We start from the raw sequence: 21,648 nt of genomic DNA on the forward strand, positions 1-21,648 counted from the left end.
CATTCTACAGATGTTTGTTCAACCATACATATAAACATGTTAAGGCAGGTATACAAGAAGCATTCTACAGATGTTTGTTCAGCCATACATATTAACATGTTAAGGCAGGTATACAAGAAGCATTCTACAGATGTATGTTCAACCATTCATATAAACATGTTAAGGCAGGTATACAAGAAGCATTCTACAGTTGTATGGTCAACCATATAAATAAACATGTTAAGGCAGGTATACAAGAAGCATTCTACAGATGTTTGTTCAACCATACATATAAACATGTCAAGGCAGGTATACAAGAAGCATTCTACAGATGTATGTTCAACCATTCATATAAACATATTAAGGCAGGTATACAAGAAGCATTTTACAGTTGTATGTTCAACCATATAAATAAACATGTTCAGGCAGGTATACAAGAAGCATTCTACAGATGTTTGTTCAACCATACATATAAACATGTTAAGACAGGTATACAAGAAGCATTTTACAGATGTTTGTTCAACCATTCATATAAACATGTGAAGGCAAGTATACAAAAAGCATTCTACAGATGTATGTTCAACCATACATATAAACATGTAAAGGCAAGTATACAAGAAGCATTTTACAGATGTATGTTCAACCATTCATATAAATATGTTAAGGCAAGTATACAAGAAGCATTCTACAGTTGTATGTTCAACCATACAAATGAACATGTTAAGGCAGGTATACAAGAAGCATTCTACAGAAGTATGTTAAACAATAGCTTTGACCAAAAAACTTTGTTTTCCCTAGTCTACAACTGTTGTATTGTTCAGTCGTGAAATGAAGTATTTCTATACCATGCCACCAGAAACGGTGCAGTTTAACAACACTTTGAAAAAGTAAGTTATGTCATTGAATAGATAGCTCTGCGAGTAAATTTCTAATGTCCGAGAGTATCACCTGTCTAGTAGTCAGTATTTCTTTTAAGGAATCAAGATACGGATATTGTATTCTGACATTGACAGTGTTTTGAAACTATTTAGTATTACGAAATGTAAAGCTGCTCTTATTTCTGGCTATACATGTACTTTTCTTCTTTTTTGGGATTGATCAGCTCCTCAATTATTGATAAGTGTCGGATTTAATGATAGTTGGGCCTCGATCATCACTATAGAGATATGTGTAATCGATATGCGAATCTGATGTTGGGAATTGGTACCGTTTGTTTTTGCAATTATTTACATTGTTTATAAGAGGGACGAAAGATACCAGAGGGACAGTCAAACTCATATATTGAAAATAAACTGACAACGCCATGGCAAAAAAGGAAAAAGACAAACAGACAAACAATAGTACACATGACACAACATAGAAAACTAACGAAAAAGCAACACGAACCCAACTAGGGGTGATCTCAGGTGCCCCGGAAGGGTAGGCAGATCCTGCTCCACATGTGCCACCCGTCGTGTTTAACTTTTATTTAAATTTATGATATATAAACGACATCTAAAAGGTCTTTAAAATGTATTCATTTTTTAATTAACAGGAACATAGATTGATGCCACAGACAATGTTAAAAGTCGTGCAAAAACAAGAGATAAACTAGAAACCGATATTGACTCAATAGTAAAGTTAGGATTGTGACATTAAATGGTTACAGGAAACGGAATATCCCCAAAAAACAAGAGATAGAATAGAAACATGTATTGACTCAATATTAAAGTAAGGATTGTGACATATAATGGTTACAGGAAACGGAATATCACTATATAACAATTGTTATGTCACGCAGCTTAGACATAACGATTGAACCATTCTAAAAAAATCCATCTCTATTCAAGGCAAAGACTCTATTCCTAAAAAACATCTATCTTTGGCCTTTCAACTGTTGTGATTGGACCGCAATTTTGTGATTGGACCGCCACCTTTTGATTGGACCGCCACTGATTAGTCTTCAGTAGACGAAATGTGTCTGTCTGTTTGTTCGTTCTGTCATTAAGCTCACCGAACAGGAACAATAGGACAAGTGAACTGTGCAAATTTCATTGACCAAGTATACTATATTTCCCAAGTGACACTTACTGATGTTAGCCAAACAACTTTTCAAATACTATTACACAATTGCATACATATAAATATTTATATGTTACGAACATGTATCGTTACTCGTAACGATCTAGCGCCCTCGTTGGAAAGTTCTTTGGCTAATATCTAGACGTTTTATACATTATGAATTGTTTAATGGTTTAAAGTGAGTGTAAACTCATGATCAACTCTGAAATTTTTAAAAATATACAGAGAGGGAAAGAACGTGTTTCGTTTATCATGCACTCCAGCAGCACCAGCATACGGGGTATATATCTCCCAATTGATACGATATTCCCGTGCTTGCATTTCCTATCATGATTTTCTTGAGGGTTGCTGCTCACAAGGAAAATATTAAACCAAGAGTTCCAAATGGTGAAGTTGAAATCATCCCTTCGTAAATTTTACGGACGCCATCACGAGTTGGTTGACCGTTATGGAATAACCGGATTTGTTATCACATAAGCAACACGACGGGTGCCACATGTGGAGCAGGATCTGCTTACCCTTCCGGAGCACCCGATATCACCCCTAGTTTTCTGGTGGGGTTCGTGTTGTTTATTCTTTAGTTTTCTATGTTGTGTCGTGTGTGCTGTTGTTTGTTTGTCTTTTTCATTTTTAGCCATGGCGTTGTCAGTTTGTTTAAGATTTATGAGTTTGACTGTCCCTTTGGTATCTTTTGTCCCTCTTTTACAAGTCATTATATTTTTAAAAGTGTTAAATTTATAAGTTAAGCTACAATGTATACCATAGGTGTTTTTGTTGCTGTTGTTATATTACTTTATATACGTCTATTGTTTACATGTGTGTAATAGTAGATTAAATACGTTTATTCATATTGTTAACATTGTATGTAGAGAGCCTTATTAAAAATCGATTTAAACCAAATGAGTTACTCCCTTTAAATAAAGATATTATTATTATTATTAGGTCTTTCCACTTTTTAAGAAAAGACCTTTTGTTTTTCTTCTGATTATTTTGTTTCTTCTTTTTTTTTCTTCTGTCGTCTGAGATGCTTTTTTGTTTTACAACATATTGAATGGATGTTTGGCCAATGACGTTGTACAGTAATTAGGGTTTCAAAACTCACCCTGGTTATTCCTATATCTTTAAAACGGTATAGATTTTATCAAACTGTTTTCACCAAATTGTTCTTTTACTCTTAAGAATGGTTTGGTTAATTTTGACTGGAGTGGTCGGAAGACATCTTATGGGAGTTATACCCCTTTGAAAATATAAGATAGGCGATATGTTGGATAAATTCATACGGTATAAGTCGTAGAGGCATACTGTCTTTTCATATGAAGTTCTTGGTCCATTTGAAGGAAATTGAGGTCAAGGTCAAAGGTCAAGGCCATGTTATAAATTTTGAATGTTGCTTGTTATCGTTATTCAAAAAAGACTAATAACTGTTTACAATAAGGCGCAACTTCAACCTATTTCAGTCGAAGTGTTTTGATTAACCCTTATAGGAGTTTTCGCCCCTTATGTATTTGAAATCAGTATTTCTCATGTCAGTTTGAAGTACCAAATTACATCGACAAGGAGTGACATTTTCTAACATCGTTTTTGAAACGCCATTCTTATTATCGAGGTGGAAAGACCATCAATAGTTCTCTGAAGAATTGGTTTTTGGTTATCATTATTATCCTTATTATATATTATCGTCATATACAACGATCCGCCCCTAAACTGAGACAGTGGTGTAACAGCACATCATTAGAAACAAGCTATAAAAATGAATTGAAAAAGACTTAATTCATCAGATGGATACACAAATAGAGATACATCTAACTAAAACACAGACTGGATTTGGCAAGTTCAGGTCCCTTTAATGGTCCTATCAAACGGTTATGCACTTTAAAACCAGGTTAAATCCACCATTGAAAATGCATGTACCAAGTCAGGAATATGACAGTTGGTGTTCATTCGTTTGATATGTGTTATCATTTGATTTTTGTGATTCTACTTTTTACATTCCAACTACAAAAACACATTTCATACAGATCTGAAAGTATACTCGCAGTTACCGATCGTTAGTTCAGTCAACAACATCAAATAAAAAAAAATCACGCATCTTAGAAAAAAAAATTGGCCTTTTTAAGTCGGGCATTCCATAGAAATATCAGTAAAATGGTCCAATAGGTACAATGGGGAAAATGTATGCAGGGGGATATCTTGATATCTAATTAGATTTATCCACGAGCAAGTACAAAAAGAGAAGCATTTGTAAAGAGTTTGAAAATTAACTTCGTTATTGACAAACACTTTCCTTTTTTCACATGATACTACAATTAAGTTATGCCTATGATTAAAGTGTTAACTGATTTTTATTTTTTTGAGGAAGTAGTTATAGATGAAAAAGGTTACTAACCGTTTCCAATAATTGTATTTATTGCTCTGCAAATATATAATGTAGCTTTTAGCGGAAAATAAAACTTTCACCTGGCAAATTAAAAAATAACGTATTCTACATAAATCTTCCCTATCAGAAATTTAATCGTTATGTCTCTTATTACAATTGTATGAAGTACATTCACAGACGTATGTTATTACATTAAATGTGACATTCGTCTCAAACCTTAAAATAAATTCATTATATGGATAATGTAACAATGTATAAAGAAATAATTTAATTTCCAGTATGCATCATAAAACGCTGATACTCCTGATTCCGGTGGGTTTCAAGTTGCTCACTCTTTAAATTATGACGAAGTGTTTTGAAAATACATGTAGTTATAAGTTGTTTTCATGTTTTATTTTAGTTTTATCTGGGTACCATTGATAACTTTCGCTACCACCCCCTTTTTACAGTTGCTAAATGTCAGTCAACGTCTGGTTATAGGGGAGATAAAGTTCATTCTGAATTTTTATACATTTGTAGATTTTAAATGTTCATGGTGAACGCAAATCCAGAAGGGCGTTTCAAACCCATTGAATTAATAACAATAAGTGTTATTTTTCTTGTCTGACACTGAACTGGTAACAGGATTTTGTTAAAAACTCTGAGGATTAGATATAGATGATTTAAAAAAAAATAAAACAAGTTTGTAATTTATCCATCTAATTTTAAGCGCCCTCTAGGAAGAAAATTAAAAAGAACTGTGTCGGACTAACTACATTTCTAAACAGTTATTTTCATTCGCACATTACATTATGTTACATTTTGAAGAACCCGCAATATAATTATAAAGGCCAAATAAGAATAAAATCATAGGGTGAAGTGGGAAAAGATTTTTATTAACAAAATAAAATGCACAAATTCTGAAAATGAAGAAGACATTAAATAAATAACAGGAACTGCCCTGTCCATATACAAAGCGATATAAACCTCTTATTCTCAAAGCAGAAAGACTTTATTTTCAACTTTACACATATCTGTAATAACATTAACGGTACCAATTTTTCTGCACCAGATGCGCATTTCGATAACGATAATACATGTCTCTTCAGTGATGCCCGTGGCCAAAATATGTGAAATCCAAAGCTTATATAAAAGATGAAGAGATATAATCCAAAAGTTCCAAAAAGTATAGCCAAATTCGTGAAAGGAATCACAGCTTTGTTAGTATGATTTTTCTTAAAAAACATCAAATACATTTTGAAATAAACGTATTATCAATAACCTTGCACTACATCTGCGAAGCCATAACATAAGTTTATATAAATCTATGTCGTACACAAGAGCTAATCTTTGAACTTACGATGAGACAGATGCTAGAACACTGTTAGTTTTTTTCTTTGGTAAATGTGCAAAGGAACATCATAACATAACATAACAAATCATAATTACATATTATTGATTATACATACTTTCCATGTGATGTCTGATAACAGATTCAGAGAATATGTAAAATAATTAGATTCTAATTTCCTAAACTGGAAAGTTACTGCATGTTGTCTTTTGTTTCTATGTTCCTATAAGGCATATTGCAACTAGTATATTCAAATGCATGTTTAACATGCACGACTTTCAGTTTGTTTTTTATCTTTCCTTTCCAAAGAGGGGCGAATGATTCCAGAGGGACATTCAGACTCATCAATCTAAAATAATCTGACAACGCCATTGCTAAAAAGATAAAAAAAAACAAAAAAAAACAAAAAAAAAAACACTCTAGACTACGCTGCACCATCAAAAACTAGGGGTGATTTCAGGTTCCAGAGAAAAGTGGGGCGAAAGATACCATAGTGACAATCTAACTCATAGATCGAAAATAAACTGACAACATCAAGATTCAAAAATAGAAAGACAAACCGGCAAATAAAAGTAAAAAAGAAACAACATAGAAAACTATAGAATAAGCAACATGAATCCCATCAAAAACAAGGAGTTATTTCAGGTTCCCGTAAGGATTAAGCGGTTCCTCCTCTGCATGTGGCACCAGTTGTGTAGCTCATGTATTAGAGTATTAACCCGGTGATAAGTTTTATTCGGTGGAGAACATTCGAGGGACAAGTGGACAGGCTTGTAGTTACGGTAATTGAAAGATATATGTCGTCGAAACAGACAACTCGAGAAAGTGTCCGTAAAATTTACGATGGGAGTGTTTTCAACTTCACCATTTGGAACTCTTGGTTTGTAAGCAGCAACTTTCTTTCAAGGCAATCATTATAGGAAATACGACCTTTCGAATATATATGTATCTTTTATTTCAACTTTATTGAGATAGAAGAGTTCTACAGTCACCCAAATTGAAATATTTAGTGAGAGAACATCATCTATAAACCGAAAATTGAAGTTATAGGATACGACTCAATTCTTTTTTTTTTTTTCTTCGTGAGAGGTTCCTGTGTGACGTCAGCCTCATATACATATAGAACAGGTCGACAAAAAGAGAATCATAGATGGCATAGGGATTACGTTTATTTGTTGCAAAAACACGTCGTCTAAACGTAACCAAAGTAGGGTCAATCAAAAATCGAGCATCTTGATATTGTAAGAGTCTAAAATTTAATTCTAATCAGTTTATTTATTACACAAATATTGATATATTCCTCTCTGAGTCCATATTCTCTTATCTACGTTGGCCAGTCTTTTTAATAACAATTCTTCAATTTGTCTGCTTGGTTGGAACGGGGAATACTTTTGTATAATCTAGAAAGTCAAATGTTTCATACTATTGCAAGATGAAAGTGTTTAAGAGTGTATCTTTTTAAAAAGAACTTTCCAAAGGGTGAAGTTGAAATCATCCCTTCGTAAATTTTACGGACGCCATCACGAGTTGGTTGACCGTCATGGAATAACCGTTTCACAAATAATATCGGATATGTTCCTTACGTCGTAACTGCAATCCCCTTCCCTTTCATGAATGTGACCTACCGAATTACACTATTTACCGGATTTGTAATCACATAAGCAACACGACGGGTGCCACATGTGGAGCAGGATCTGCTTACCCTTCCGGAGCACCTGAGATCACCCCTAGTTTTTGGTGGGGTTCGTGTTGTTTATTCTTTAGTTTTCCATGTTGTGTCATGTGTACTAATGTTTTTCTGTTTGTCTTTTTCATTTTTAGCCATGGCGTTGTCAGTTTGTTTTAGATTTATGAGTTTGACTGTCCCTTTGGTATCTTTCGTCCCTCTTTTATTACCACTGGGTCGATGTCTCTGCTGGTGGACAATTTGTCCCCGAGGACATCATCCGCCCAGTAGCAAAACTACAATTGCATGAACTTACGAAGATCAAACAGGAAACTGACTCGGACGTCGCCCAGTATAAAAAGGTCCGAAACAGACGTCACCATGGACACGGTGTCGTCTGATATGGCAAGTGTCCCCTCATCACCAGACATGACAAATATCTCAAACACGACTCATTCAGATCATTGTCCTAGTGACAATAGCAATATTACACATATACAGCCATGTTCAGTTCTCCTTAAAGACATTTTGGTTTTTGATGACACAGTACAACACTGTCGCATTTCAAAATGTGAGACCAAAGGCTGCAAAACTTGTGCTATTTTAATTACAGATGCTGAATTCACTAGCAATTTGACCAAGAAGTCATATTTTACCAGAAGTTACGATGATCTGAATTGTAAATCGATAAATGTCGTCTACGGATTAGAGTGCAACCTTTGCGGATTGGTATACGTCGGTGAAACGAAAGGAAGGCTAAACAAACGTATGTGCGGTCATAGATCAGACATTAACCTCAATGCTAACGACATTCTATACCAGCATTTCAATCAGCCCGATCATTCCATCGTTTCTATGACAGTTCGCATTATCGAATAGATATACCATAGCTCTAACAATCCTAATCTTTCAACGACTCTCCGTAGACAAAAAGAAGACTACTGGATTAGACAATTGGGAACTGCAACACCGTATGGCTGCAATGACAAAATTGATGGTATAGGTATTCTATCTAGTCCTTCGTGTAACTCGGTGAATGTGATGAATATTTTCAACTCGACTCCTCGAGGTAGACGCAGTCATGGTCATCGTCATTATACATCACCTTCTCTGCATGATTTCTCTATTAATGACTTGCTGTCATTCATACAAAAGCCGTTAGGTATTCATCACATTCGCACGAAACTTTATTCATTACCCCTTTCAAAACTTCATTCTCTGTTCAATTTATGTTTGGAATCCACTGTTACAAACCCTCATTCAAACCAATACAAACTTCAAGCTATAATTTCGAATATTGCAAGTCACAGACTTTTCAAGCCAATTCGCATTTGAAAAGATGAAAAAGAGAAAATATCTTTTCTAAATCTTTCCTTTGCCAACAAAGGTTTTGATGGCGTCAACCTAGGCAATATCCTTCATCATAAATTAGTTCAATCGAAAATACCTCCTTATTTTAAAGACCAGTCTGTACCAGTAATTTCTTATACCTATACCAAACCTATTACAACTAAAATTTTCAATTACAAACGCGTTTTGCAGAATCTCGATATTGACGACTTCAAGTCTAAACCTCCTGATTGCACTTGTGCTAGTTCCCAATTCACAAATAATCCTGCTGGCCACGTTATTACCGGTGACATTAACATTGTTAATAACACTTCTCTACGAAATGTGTTATCGAAAGGTCCGAAATATCGTGATCCTAAATCCATCAATTGGAAATACAACTTTAAAATTTTGATGGACTCAGTCGAGGATTATGCCAGGCAATGGGCTAAACGTGAAAAGGAAGACGTAGATACTCTATCCGAATGGATTTAGGCAGTGAGGTCGTTAATACAAACCAGAATTAAGAAACTGAATGGGTCCATCAATGCCCATGCTACGTCAATCTTTAAAGACCCAAATGTTGCTAAACACTTATCCGACCTCCATGATAAATATGTTGTTAACCCCGCAGACAAAGCCCCAAATAACATCGTTTTTGTCTGTAAAAGTCACTACATTAATTGCTTGATAAACGAATTATTAGGTATAGACAATTCACTTGGAAACTCAACATATACCCTCACGACACTTACCAAAGAGGAAATTCTGGATAATCATAGGTCTGTTCTTTGTTCCTTTGGTATTTCAACCAAAGATGAAGAACTGGATCTTCCATCACTGTATTGGATACCTAAACTACATAAGTGTCCTTACAAACAACGGTATATTGCTGGGTCTTCCAAGTGCTCCACGAAACCTCTTTCTAAATTATTAACATCTATTTTATCAGCAATCAAAGGCGTGCTTCAAAGTTATTGTGAAACTGCCTATTCTAGAGGTGGCGTGAATCAGATGTGGATACTTAAAAATTCCAAAGATTTTTTAGAGTACATACAATCTAACTTTCTTTTATCTTGTAACAGTATTAAAACATTTGACTTTTCTACTCTTTACACAAGTATTCTACATTCCAAACTAAAAGACAAATTGAAAGTGTTGGTATTACGATGCTTCATAAAAATGAATGGCCAACGTAGATATAAGTATCTTGTCTTAGGGAGAGATAAATCATACTTTGTAAAGAATCACTCTGATTCAAACAAAAAATTCTCTGAAACCGATATTATCAAGATGCTTGATTTTTTTATTGACAACATATATTTGTAACGTTCAGAGGACGTGTTTTTCAACAGACTGTCGGCATCTCAATGGGAACAAACTGTGCCCCTCTACTTGCCGACTTGTTTCTTTATTATTATGAGGCTGACTTCATGCAGGAAATTCTTAGGAAGAAAGATAAGAAGTTAGCAATATCTTTTAACTCTACTTTCCGCTATATAGATGACGTTCTTTCACTAAACAATTCAAAATTTGGTGACTATGTGGAACGCATCTGTCCCATCGAATTGGAGATAAAGGATACTACAGATACAGTTAAGTCGGCTTCATATCTTGACTTACATCTAGAAATTGACAATGAGGGTCGGTTGAAAACAAAACTTTACGACAAAAGAGATGATTTCAGCTTTCCGATTTTGAACTTTCCATTTCTAAGTAGCAACATTCCAGCAGCACCTGCATACAGGGTATATATCTCTCAATTGATACGATATTCCCGTGCTTGCATTTCCTATCATGATTTTCGTGATAGAGGGTTACTGCTCACAAGGAAGATATTAAACCAAGAGTTCCAAATGGTGAAGTTGAAATCATCCCTTCGTAAATTTTACGGACGCCATCACGAGTTGGTTGACCGTTATGGAATAACCGTTTCACAAATGATATCGGATATGTTCCTTACGTCGTAACTACAATTCCCTTCCCTTTCATGAATGTGACCTACCGAATATTTACCGGATTTGTAATCACATAAGCAACAAGACGGGTGCCACATGTGGAGCAGGATCTGCTTACCCTTCCGGAGCACCTGAGATCACCCCTAGTTTTTCGTGGGGTTCGTGTTGTTTATTCTTTAGTTTTCTATGTTGTGTCATGTGTACTATTGTTTTTCTGTTTGTCTTTTTTATTTTTTGCCATGGCGTTGTCAGTTTGTTTTAGATTTATGAGTTTGACTGTCCCATTGGTATCTTTCGTCCCTCTTTTAAATTGCTGATAGAGTAAAGCGTATTAGATGCATAATATTTTTTATATCATATTCAAACATTTTTAATATAAGCGGGACTATATATTTTGTTATCGGATTTTACTTGTGTATCGGTAAAAACAATTAAACGAAAGCACCAATGTTACATTTGACAATTTTATCATAACTAAATACCAAGCCTTATGCGATGTTTCAATACATCACGATGTTATTGTCACATTGGTTTGTGAACCTTTGTTGATATAACCAGTGTTTTATATCTTTAACTGCTCATTGGTTATATTTAATGCAAATTGAATCCCTATTTAGTACTGGATGGTTTGTTTATTAATTTAGTAAGGACTATCGAAATTCTTTTAGAAACGTTCATTATGAATTTTGAACAAAAATTCAAGAATATCAAACTCAGATGAATGATTCAGTTCAAAATAAAAAAAGGAAAAAGATGTGGTATAATTGCATATTGGACAAACTTTCAAACCAAATGACATCTGTTAGGCTGTTACACAAATGTGACAGGTTAGGGAAGGTCCATGTGTAAGCATATGTATACAGCAATAGTTATCAATGCAAAGGTGCGAGGCTTATACTTTAATACGCGCGTTTGGGTTACATAAGACTCATCAGTGACGTTCAGATCAACATACTAGTAGCCATATAAGTACAAATAAACTCATCATAGATACCAGGACTAAATTTTGTATATACGCCAGACGCGCGTTTCGTCTTCAAAAGACTTATCAGTGACCCTCGAATACAAAAACATTTAAAAGGCCAAATAAAGTACGAAGTTGAAGAGCACTGAGAACCCAAAATTCCAAAAAAAAATGTGCAAAATAATGCTAAGATAGAATATGCCTGCGATAAGAAATTAGTTATTTTTTCGAATACTTTTGCAAATGTCCACATAAGTGATATTCATATCATGACCGAAGTGATGACTAAATAAACCCATCATAGATACCAGGACTAAATTTTGTATATACACCAGACGTGCGTTTCCTCTACAAAGCTGGTGATACCATTGAGGACGAAACGTGCTCCAGCAGTGGCATCAACCCAGTAAATACTGTGGATTTATTATTATTTGTTGGATACCATAAATGTTCAAAAGGAAATAATTCAGACTTTGCCAAAACCACGAAATTAAATATCCATGAGTTTTACTTAATCCTTGAAAATTAGTGCCAACGAAAATAACCGAATCAACGTATACGTCTGACTGCTTGGTGTTATACCAACACAAGATATGGTAGTATTAAATAGTGTTTTAATGCACACTTTCCTCCTTTTCTATTTAGATTTGGTATGAGTGCCAATAAGACAACTCTCTATCCAAGTCAAAATCTATAGATATAAGAAGATGTGGTATGAGTGCCAATGAAACAACTCTCAATCCAAGTCATCTGCCAATCTTAACCATGAGTTCTGATAGTACAAATACATGATAACTAACGAAATTATCCTAGAACCAGTAGGTTAATCTTTAGTTTGAACGAAGAAATAAAATATGGTTCATACTTATAGGTTTCATACAATACTATACTTTCATATTTGTATGGATAATCTATAGATTTATGTTTGACATGCACAGTACACAAATTGCTATCAAAATTATCTTAAAATGGATAAGCTGTTGTTTTGAAGCCAGGTATTTTGTTAAGTGTCGGTATAATTTCAAGCTTCTGAGAAGACATACATTTTTTCTTACATTCTATAATGTAATTCTCATTCCATTTATATTGAATATTATAAAACAATTGCATATTTTGTATGAAGTTAAATTTGCAAAGATTTCGAAGATAACGATAATAGGTTTGTATTTACTATATTTTTTCAGGCTATTACTTAGAATGAGTCAACGTTAAATTATTGTATAATACTGGAATAAGGACTTTACTTGTTTAATATTTTTTTTATTTTGTTAAATTTGTGTAAGTACTTATATTTTACTTTAGGTGAAGGGCTTCTTTGCCACATGTTAGATCTACTTTTATTTGTTTTTGTTAATGCCATTGATGACTTATTCTTTTCTTTGAACATCAAACCAACAAAGTGATAATTATTGTTAAACTGAAATTTACAAAAATATAGCTATCAAATATTCTGAACTCCAATGTATATTCAATAAAGAACTGTGACATGAACGCATGAGACCTGCTGGTTCATACCATCAAAAAAACATACACATACATTAGTACTAATAGACCCTGATTTCTTAAATAGTACAACTCTGTTTCCATTGTAATGTGTGAAAATTGTACATTATAATGATTTTAACCAACACAGCTATGTCAGGTTTAGAGCAACCCCTTAACTGAGAAATATAAATCGAAAATATATATAAATCACCAATATAAATAAACATATCCCCATAGCTTCATAAAAATTGGTGAAAGTGTGTTTTTTTTTTTTTTTTGGTTCTTGTCCGAATTGTTGACAACGTACAATCAGACGGACGGACGGACGGACGGACGGAAGGATGAATAATCGGACAGGTGTACAACAGTCATACGTCCCGCAAAATGGCATATTGACTTTTTTTATGAAAACGGACAAAATCTAATGTTATCAACCAAGAAAAATTTCATTTTTTAAAGAACATCAAAGGTCATTGAAGGATGATACAGATTTGATTATTTCTCATGTATCTTTATTATATAATTAAAAAGAAACATTACTACGCATCACACTTGTGTGAAAATCTTCTAGCAAGCACCCGTCTTCTCTTATTACTATTTTCTTTTGGTATAAAAGTAACCTACAATTTAATCTTTTGTCATCGTAATAAAGTACATAGCTGAAATACAAACACATTCTTTTATATTAATCATTTTCAATATTAACTTAAGCTGACTTGTCAGTCACACAATATCGAATACCAGGTGAAAGATATTTTTATCAATTTGGTAACAAGATACTAAACATTGAGAAAAGCTATTATAGTGTGTGTCCTTGGGATGTTCATTTACCGAGAAAAACTTCCGTCAGTGAATTCGACGTCTATTCTCACTATAATTCAATGAATATAATTGGGTTGGGTGAACTGAAAAAGGGTATAGAAAAGGTGTATTTAGAATTATTAATGTCTTTTTTAATTTGCATTTTGGTAACTGGACTTAATACACGACTGCGTTAACCTTATCCGAGTACACTTACATTAAAAAAAAAATAGAAAAAAAAAAATTTGGTCTGTGTTGTAGGTTCTTATAACAACTAAATTGTCAAAAAGTTAATCAACACGAAATAGATTAACAGAGGTATTGCTATTGATTTGCAAAAGGTCAAATGCTTGTCGATGCAGCTCAAATATTAAGGGTTGTTCTCGTAAAGGCTTCACTAATTTTCATTTTGTTAAGTAACTGGACTGAGGTTCTATGATAACCTATCAGGGAATGATGGCCATTTACAATAAACACATCTCTGCAACATTTTATTAGATATTTAACAGTTATCTCGCGTCGAACACTAAAATTTACTGACAATAAGTGTTAAAATGTAAATATTGATTTTAGATATGAAAAATAAGATTGATTGATAACAAGTCGATTGATTAACTCTAATGGCAATCGTTACATGCAAATAAAGGAGTAGAAACGTGGATAAAGTGCTTGTCCTACACGCAAAATCAAATTAAATATTTCTGTTCCGAACAAACGTGACTGCGAATTTATAAATCCCATACGGTCAAAATATTAAACACAAAACTACCGAACTCCCAGTCATATTTAAAACGGGGAATTCAAAATTCATATAAAAACACAACGAATAGATTGTGTCGTTCACGTGTTAAAACATTACACACGATCGCATCTATTCAATTGAATTTTGATATAAATGAAAGAGAATGATCGTTATTTTTGTATCCTTTAATAGGTTAGGACATTTTTCTCTATATTTCTTTTATCTATCTTATTAAAAACAATACTCATTTTAATTATAATGTTAATACAATTATAAATATATGAAGGTCGTTTTGCTGTAGTTAAGACACCTTTAACTCAGTTTTAAGATATTTAGAGGACAAAACGTGTTTCTATCGATAAATCAAGAGGGATATCAACGTGATATTTCTATATTAAATGAAACGTTTTCTGTGTTCAATTAAGTGTAGGATGAAGTGTAGCTGTCTTTATCAATTTTCAATCGGTGAACTCCGGAATAATTAGATTTTGATTTATCAACTGTAAAATATCTAGAACAACTTCACCACTGAAACTATAGCTATTGTTATCAATTATGTAGGTGCCACATTCCTCTTTTGTCATAACGCTTTATTGAATTGTTTTCTTCTAGACAAGTTTTGGTCGGAATCACTAAAGACGCTAATAATTTCTTTTTCTATATCCCGTTGATAACATGCAAAGTCTCGATTTACCCTGACTAAGCATTTGATATATCTTGATGAAAAAGTACACTTATTGTAGTTCTGCTAAATGTATCATCAACCGTGTTTATTTCTATAAAGTCATACATTAGGAGTTCTAAAACAACACATCATTGTTTTGTACAGGTTTTGAAAACGAGCGTAGTTGGACTATGTCTCAAATTTCTAAATATTTTTATGATTATTTCAAAGAACAAATTCGTGATACAGATGTTGTGTTAACTATTAAGATCTTATGTGATAAATATAGGTTTAGTTGTCTAGACATCTGTTGTGGAGAGTTGTCTCATTGACAATATCTTATGCGATAAGTATAGGTTTAGTTGTCTGGACATCTCTTGTGGGGAGTTGTCTCATTGTCAATATCTTATGCGATAAGTATATGTTTAGTTGTCTGGACATCTCTTGTGGGGAGTTGTCTCATTGACAATATCTTATGCGATAAGTATATGTTTAGTTGTCTGGACATCTCTTGTGGGGAGTTGTCTCATTGACAATATCGTATGCGATAAGTATAGGTTTAGTTGTCTGGACATCTCTTGTGGGGAGTTGTCTCATTGACAATATCGTATGCGATAAGTATAGGTTTAGTTGTCTGGACATCTCTTGTGGAGAGTTGTTTCATTGGCAATATCGTATGCAATAAGTATAGGTTTGGTTGTCTAGACATCTCTTGTGGGGAGTTGTCTCATTGACAATATCTTATGCGATAAGTATAGGTTTAGTTGTCTGGACATCTCTTGTGGGGAGTTGTCTCATTGACAATATCGTATGCGATAAGTATAGGTTTAGTTGTCTGGACATCTCTTGTGGGGAGTTGTCTCATTGACAATATCGTATGCGATAAGTATAGGTTTAGTTGTCTGGACATCTCTTGTGGGGAGTTGTCTCATTGACAATATCGTATGCGATAAGTATAGGTTTAGTTGTCTGGACATCTCTTGTGGGGAGTTGTCTCATTGACAATATCGTATGCAATAAGTATAGGTTTGGTTGTCTGGACATCTCTTGTGGAGAGTTGTCTCATTGACAATATCGTATGCAATAAGTATAGGTTTGGTTGTCTGGACATCTCTTGTGGAGAGTTGTCTCATTGACAATATCGTATGCGATAAGTATAGGTTTAGTTGTCTGGACATCTCTTGTGGGGAGTTGTCTCATTGACAATATCGTATGCGATAAGTATAGGTTTAGTTGTCTGGACATCTCTTGTGGGGAGTTGTCTCATTGACAATATCTTATGCGATAAGTATAGGTTAAGTTGTCAAGACATCTGTTGTGGGGAGTTGTCTCATTGACAATATCTTATGCGATAAGTATAGGTTTGGTTGTCTAGACATCTCTTGTGGAGAGTTGTTTCATTGGCAATATCTTATGCGATAAGTATAGGTTTAGTTGTCTAGACATCTGTTGTGGAGAGTTGTTTCATTGGCAATATCTTATGCGATAAGTATAGGTTTGGTTGTCTAGACATCTGTTGTGGAGAGTTGTTTCATTGGCAATATCTTATGCGATAAGTATAGGTTTAGTTGTCTAGACATCTCTTGTGGGGAGTTGTCTCATTGACAATATCTTATGCAATAAGTATAGGTTTAGTTGTGTGGACATCTCTTGTGGAGAGTTGTTTCATTGGCAATATCGTATGCGATAAATATAGGTTTAGTTGTCTAGACATCTGTTGTGGAGAGTTGTCTCATTGACAATATCTTATGCGATGAGTATAGGTTTAGTTGTCTGGACATCTCTTGTGGGGAGTTGTCTCATTGTTAATATCTTATGCGATAAGTATAGGTTTAGTTGTCTGGACATCTCTTGTGGAGAGTTGTCTCATTGACAATATCTTATGCGATAAGTATAGGTTTAGTTGTCTAGACATCTCTTGTGGAGAGTTGTTTCATTGGCAATATCGTATGCGATAAATATAGGTTTAGTTGTCTAGACATCTGTTGTGGAGAGTTGTTTCATTGGCAATATCGTATGCGATAAATATAGGTTTAGTTGTCTAGACATCTGTTGTGGAGAGTTGTCTCATTGGCAATATCGTATGCAATAAATATAGGTTTAGTTGTCTAGACATCTGTTGTGGAGAGTTGTCTCATTGACAATATCTTATGCGATAAGTATAGGTTTAATTGTCTAGACATCTCTTGTGGGGAGTTGTCTCATTGACAATATCTTATGCGATAAATATAGGTTTGGTTGTCTAGACATCTCTTGTGGAGAGTTGTCTCATAGGCAATCATGCCACGTCTTCTTTTTTATATAGAAAAACACTCTAAAAAGGTTTTAATTTGTTCATAGTTTAAATGGCTAATTACAAAGTTATGAATTAACAACGCATCTTGTAATCTCACTCCTTCAAACATATTTCTTAATTAAATACAAAATTCATCATTTTATTGATTAGAAGCAGAAATCATTCAGTAGAAACTTATTTTATAAAGTCCAATAATAGATATTGCAAAACCCTTTATTTTCCTTTCGTCTTTTTCTCTCCTGCTTTTACCACGTTAAGGGCTGAAATGTTTATTCCAGCATCTAATTTTAATTTTTGTGACGCTGTCAATCGTTCTTAGTCGAACCAGTGGAACTTTTTGTTCATAAACATAATCATTTCAAAGCTGCATAGCTATCAAAAGAAAGTCATCATATTGTAATCAGAACAAACAATTCAATAATTCTAAAAAGATGAATATAATTATAACCAATGACAAAACATACGAACAGACAAAAGGTGTACAGAAAAATATATATTGAGCAAAACGAACCTCCTCTGATGATGGGGGGGGGGGCGAACTTATGTACATTCATATTGTTAATTAGTCAACATTTATTTAGCCAACAGTATCATACTATATTCGCCTAGTTAACATAGCTTCACTTGACTATTTACAAGTGTAAGATAACTAGGTCATCAATTTGTGGAATGTTTCAAGTTGGAGATGTAAGAAATCAGATAATTAGAGAGAAGGACATACAAACATCTATCTTCATGACAATTATATCCTGGTCTAAAGTAAAGACCTAATTAAAATGATGCATTATATCAAAGGAAATAGTTATATATCGCCTGTAATTTGTTTTTCGTTTCCTCCAATGTGTTTATATGATCAATCGTTTAACTTTTCAGATTTTATATCGTAATTTTTATCTATAAGTATTTTGAGAATTATATTCTAAATTCTAAATCATTAACCGTCAGAAGAAATATTAAAACATTAATATTCTGCGAGACAATTTCAAACCCTCGATTATTTTTCAACCAAATTATAGTTATCTGTACAAAAAATAGTAAAATATCAAAAATATTTAGCTCCAATGAAAATTCAAATTGAAAAGTTCCTAAGCAAATTGCAAAAATCAAAGCTCAAAGCTCAAAGAAATCAAACGAATGAAAACCAACTGCCATATTCCTGACTTAGTACATTTATTTCTTCGAGTTGATTAAAATTATTTATATAACTTCTATTTATTTCACTTGTATGGCAGTTTCATAAATTTACTTTCTTTTGACAACGATGTGTGAACACAACCAGATTTAATCCGCCATTTTCAACATAAAAAAAGGCTTGAACCAAGTCAGGTATATGCCAATGTTATCGTTTGATGTGTTTGAGCCTCTTGATTTCAACTTTTGAGTGAGGACTTTCTATTTAGAATTTTCCTCGGTGTTCGATATTTTTGTTATTTCACATTTTAGATATATCATATAGAAACATGTTTAAACATTTCCTGTTTACAAAATTTAGAATTTAACGAAAAACTAAGGATTTTCTTATCCCAGGCATAGATTACCTTAGCCGTAATTGGCACAACTTTTTGGAATTTTTGGATCCTCGATGCTCTTCAACTTTGTACTTGTTTGGCTTTATAAATATTTTGATATGAGCGTCACTGATGAGTCTTATGTAGACGAAACGCACGTCTGGTGTACTAAATTATAATCCTGGTACCTTTGATAACTATTAACTGTTATAAACATGATCAATCTTATGAAGTAAGAATAAACGTGACCATATGAATAATATTTGATACTAAAACTGACTTATCTTACAATATCTGATATTTTTTATACATCATTTCATCACGATAAGTTTAAACCATTAAGATGACATAGTGTATGAATTATTATCAGTACTCATTTATTAACTGCAATGTGGGAATGATTGTCGTTTTTTTTTAAATGTAGAGTTAAATTATCGTGACGTGTTAAATTTTTTGGGGAATTTGCTTTGATTTGCTCTTAGTTGGTTTGAGAAGTGGATTTCATAATTGAAATATGGACAGGTTTTAAGTTGGGTTTTTTTTATCATTATTATACTATCATGGGTTTTTTAGTTTTTTAAAGAATTTGATCTTTTGAATGAATAATCGTAAGGGATTAAGTTGTTTTGAAAATTGAATTTTAAAATTAAAATATCGTAGGGTTTTTAGTTGTTTGGAGAATAGAGTTTTATAATTGAAATATCGCCAGGTTTTTAGTTATTTGGTGAATTTGATTTTATGATTAAAATATCGTAAGGGTTTTTTGGTTGTTTTTTTTTTGTTCTTTGGAGAATTTGTTTAATGATTAGAATATCGTGAGGCTTTTAGTTGTTTGAAGTACTTGATTTTACAATAAAAGTAACGTTAGGTTATTGTGTTATTGTGCTATGGTACATTTTTGTATTCTTGTCTTTAATTTTTGCGAATGTACTGTGTCTATATGCCTTTTGTGCTTCTTTGTTACATATTTGTTTGTTTTCATAGTGATTAAGATTATTACTTAATGTTGACCGCTGTACCTCTATTTTTGACATTTTTACCTATTATATCTGTTTGTTTTGTTCACTTATCGTTGTCATTATAATGGAATTTGATGCAACTGTCATACAAATTAGAAGTTTAGCTCGCTTCATAACCAAGTTTCATCGACTATTTTTCTACATATAAGCCAATGCCTGAACCAAATCGGGAATATGACAATTGTTGTCCATCAATTAATGTTTTTGAGCTTTTGATATTGCATGTCATAAGAGACTTGCCTTTTTGGATTTTCCGCGGAGTTTTTTGTGATTTAACTTTTTATAGTTGTTTTGGGACTTAGATTCTATGACTACATTATCGTATGGTTTCTAGTTGTTTTAAGTAGGATTTTATAATTGAAATATCGTATGGTTTTTAGTTGTTTGGAGAATTAGATTTTATGATTTGAATATCGTAAAGTGTTTAGTTGGTTGGAGAATTTTAGTTGGTTGGATAAGTTAAGTTGGTTGGTCCGTTTCGGAGTCATCAAATAAGAGGCAGCATTAGTTTACAGATGTTCAAATCTCGTATATATTTTATTTATATATTTACCAGGTATGAATATACAATATTGGGTCAATGGAGAAAAATATAAACTTTTTTGTATTAGGCTGAAAAAACTGAGATAGGGCGAGGTTCTACCGAGCCCTTCCACAGTTTTGCGCCGAGTACAAAAAAAGTTTACATTTTTATGACATTGACCTAATATTGTTTTTATACTGCAACTCAAACTATTACATTGATAGGCTATTAAATCATAACACAATTGTCAAATTTATTTTCATCCCTTAATGAACCCCTGATTGTGGAGAAAGTTTTCCATGATGCAATTGACATTATACAAAATATGTCTATGTTACTATATTTAGGAAATAAACACAACTAGTTGCAGTATAAATCGAGGTAACAAAGAAAAAGAATCACATAAAATCTTGGGATCAATACCGGATGTTCTGATATGGTAAATACCTCCTTTGGTGCATTCATCTCCAGCAAATCAAAACTCAGTCAAAATATAGGAATCGAGATTAGAACTGAAGCACAGCACATGAGAAATGTGTTGATTATAAGGTCACCCTCTGTAACGCTCATCGTTCCGAAGCATCCGAGATATGTGTTTCTTATAAGGTCATCCTCGGTACGTGTCATCGTTCCGAAGCACCTGAAATATGTGTTGAATATAAGGTCACCCTCTGTAACGCTCATTGTTCCAACACATCTGAGATATGTGTTGATTATAAGGTAACCCTCTGTAATGCTCATCGTTCCAACACATCTGAGATATGTGTTGATTATAAGGTAACCCTCTGTAATGCTCATCGTTCCAACACATCTGAGATATGTGTTGATTATAAGGTAACCCTCTGTAATGCTCATCGTTCCAACACATCTGAGATATGTGTTGATTATAAGGTAACCCTCTGTAATGCTCATCGTTCCAACACATCTGAGATATGTGTTGATTATA

At 33.4% G+C, this 21,648-nt stretch overlaps 1 long non-coding RNA gene across 1 annotated transcript in view; it reads left to right on the plus strand.

Moving 5' to 3' along the window:
• The window catches only part of LOC143084046 (uncharacterized), a 242,736-nt gene extending 239,807 nt beyond the window's left edge, over window positions 1–2,929 (plus strand). The window contains exon 7 of the long non-coding RNA XR_012981000.1: window positions 1,514–2,929. This is a non-coding gene — a long non-coding RNA (uncharacterized LOC143084046). The remainder of the gene's footprint in view (window positions 1–1,513) is intronic.
• Window positions 2,930–21,648: the final 18,719 nt, after the last annotated feature.

The sequence above is a fragment of the Mytilus galloprovincialis genome, chromosome 7 (assembly GCF_965363235.1).
Source record: "Mytilus galloprovincialis chromosome 7, xbMytGall1.hap1.1, whole genome shotgun sequence".
NCBI classification, from domain to species: domain Eukaryota; kingdom Metazoa; phylum Mollusca; class Bivalvia; order Mytilida; family Mytilidae; genus Mytilus; species Mytilus galloprovincialis.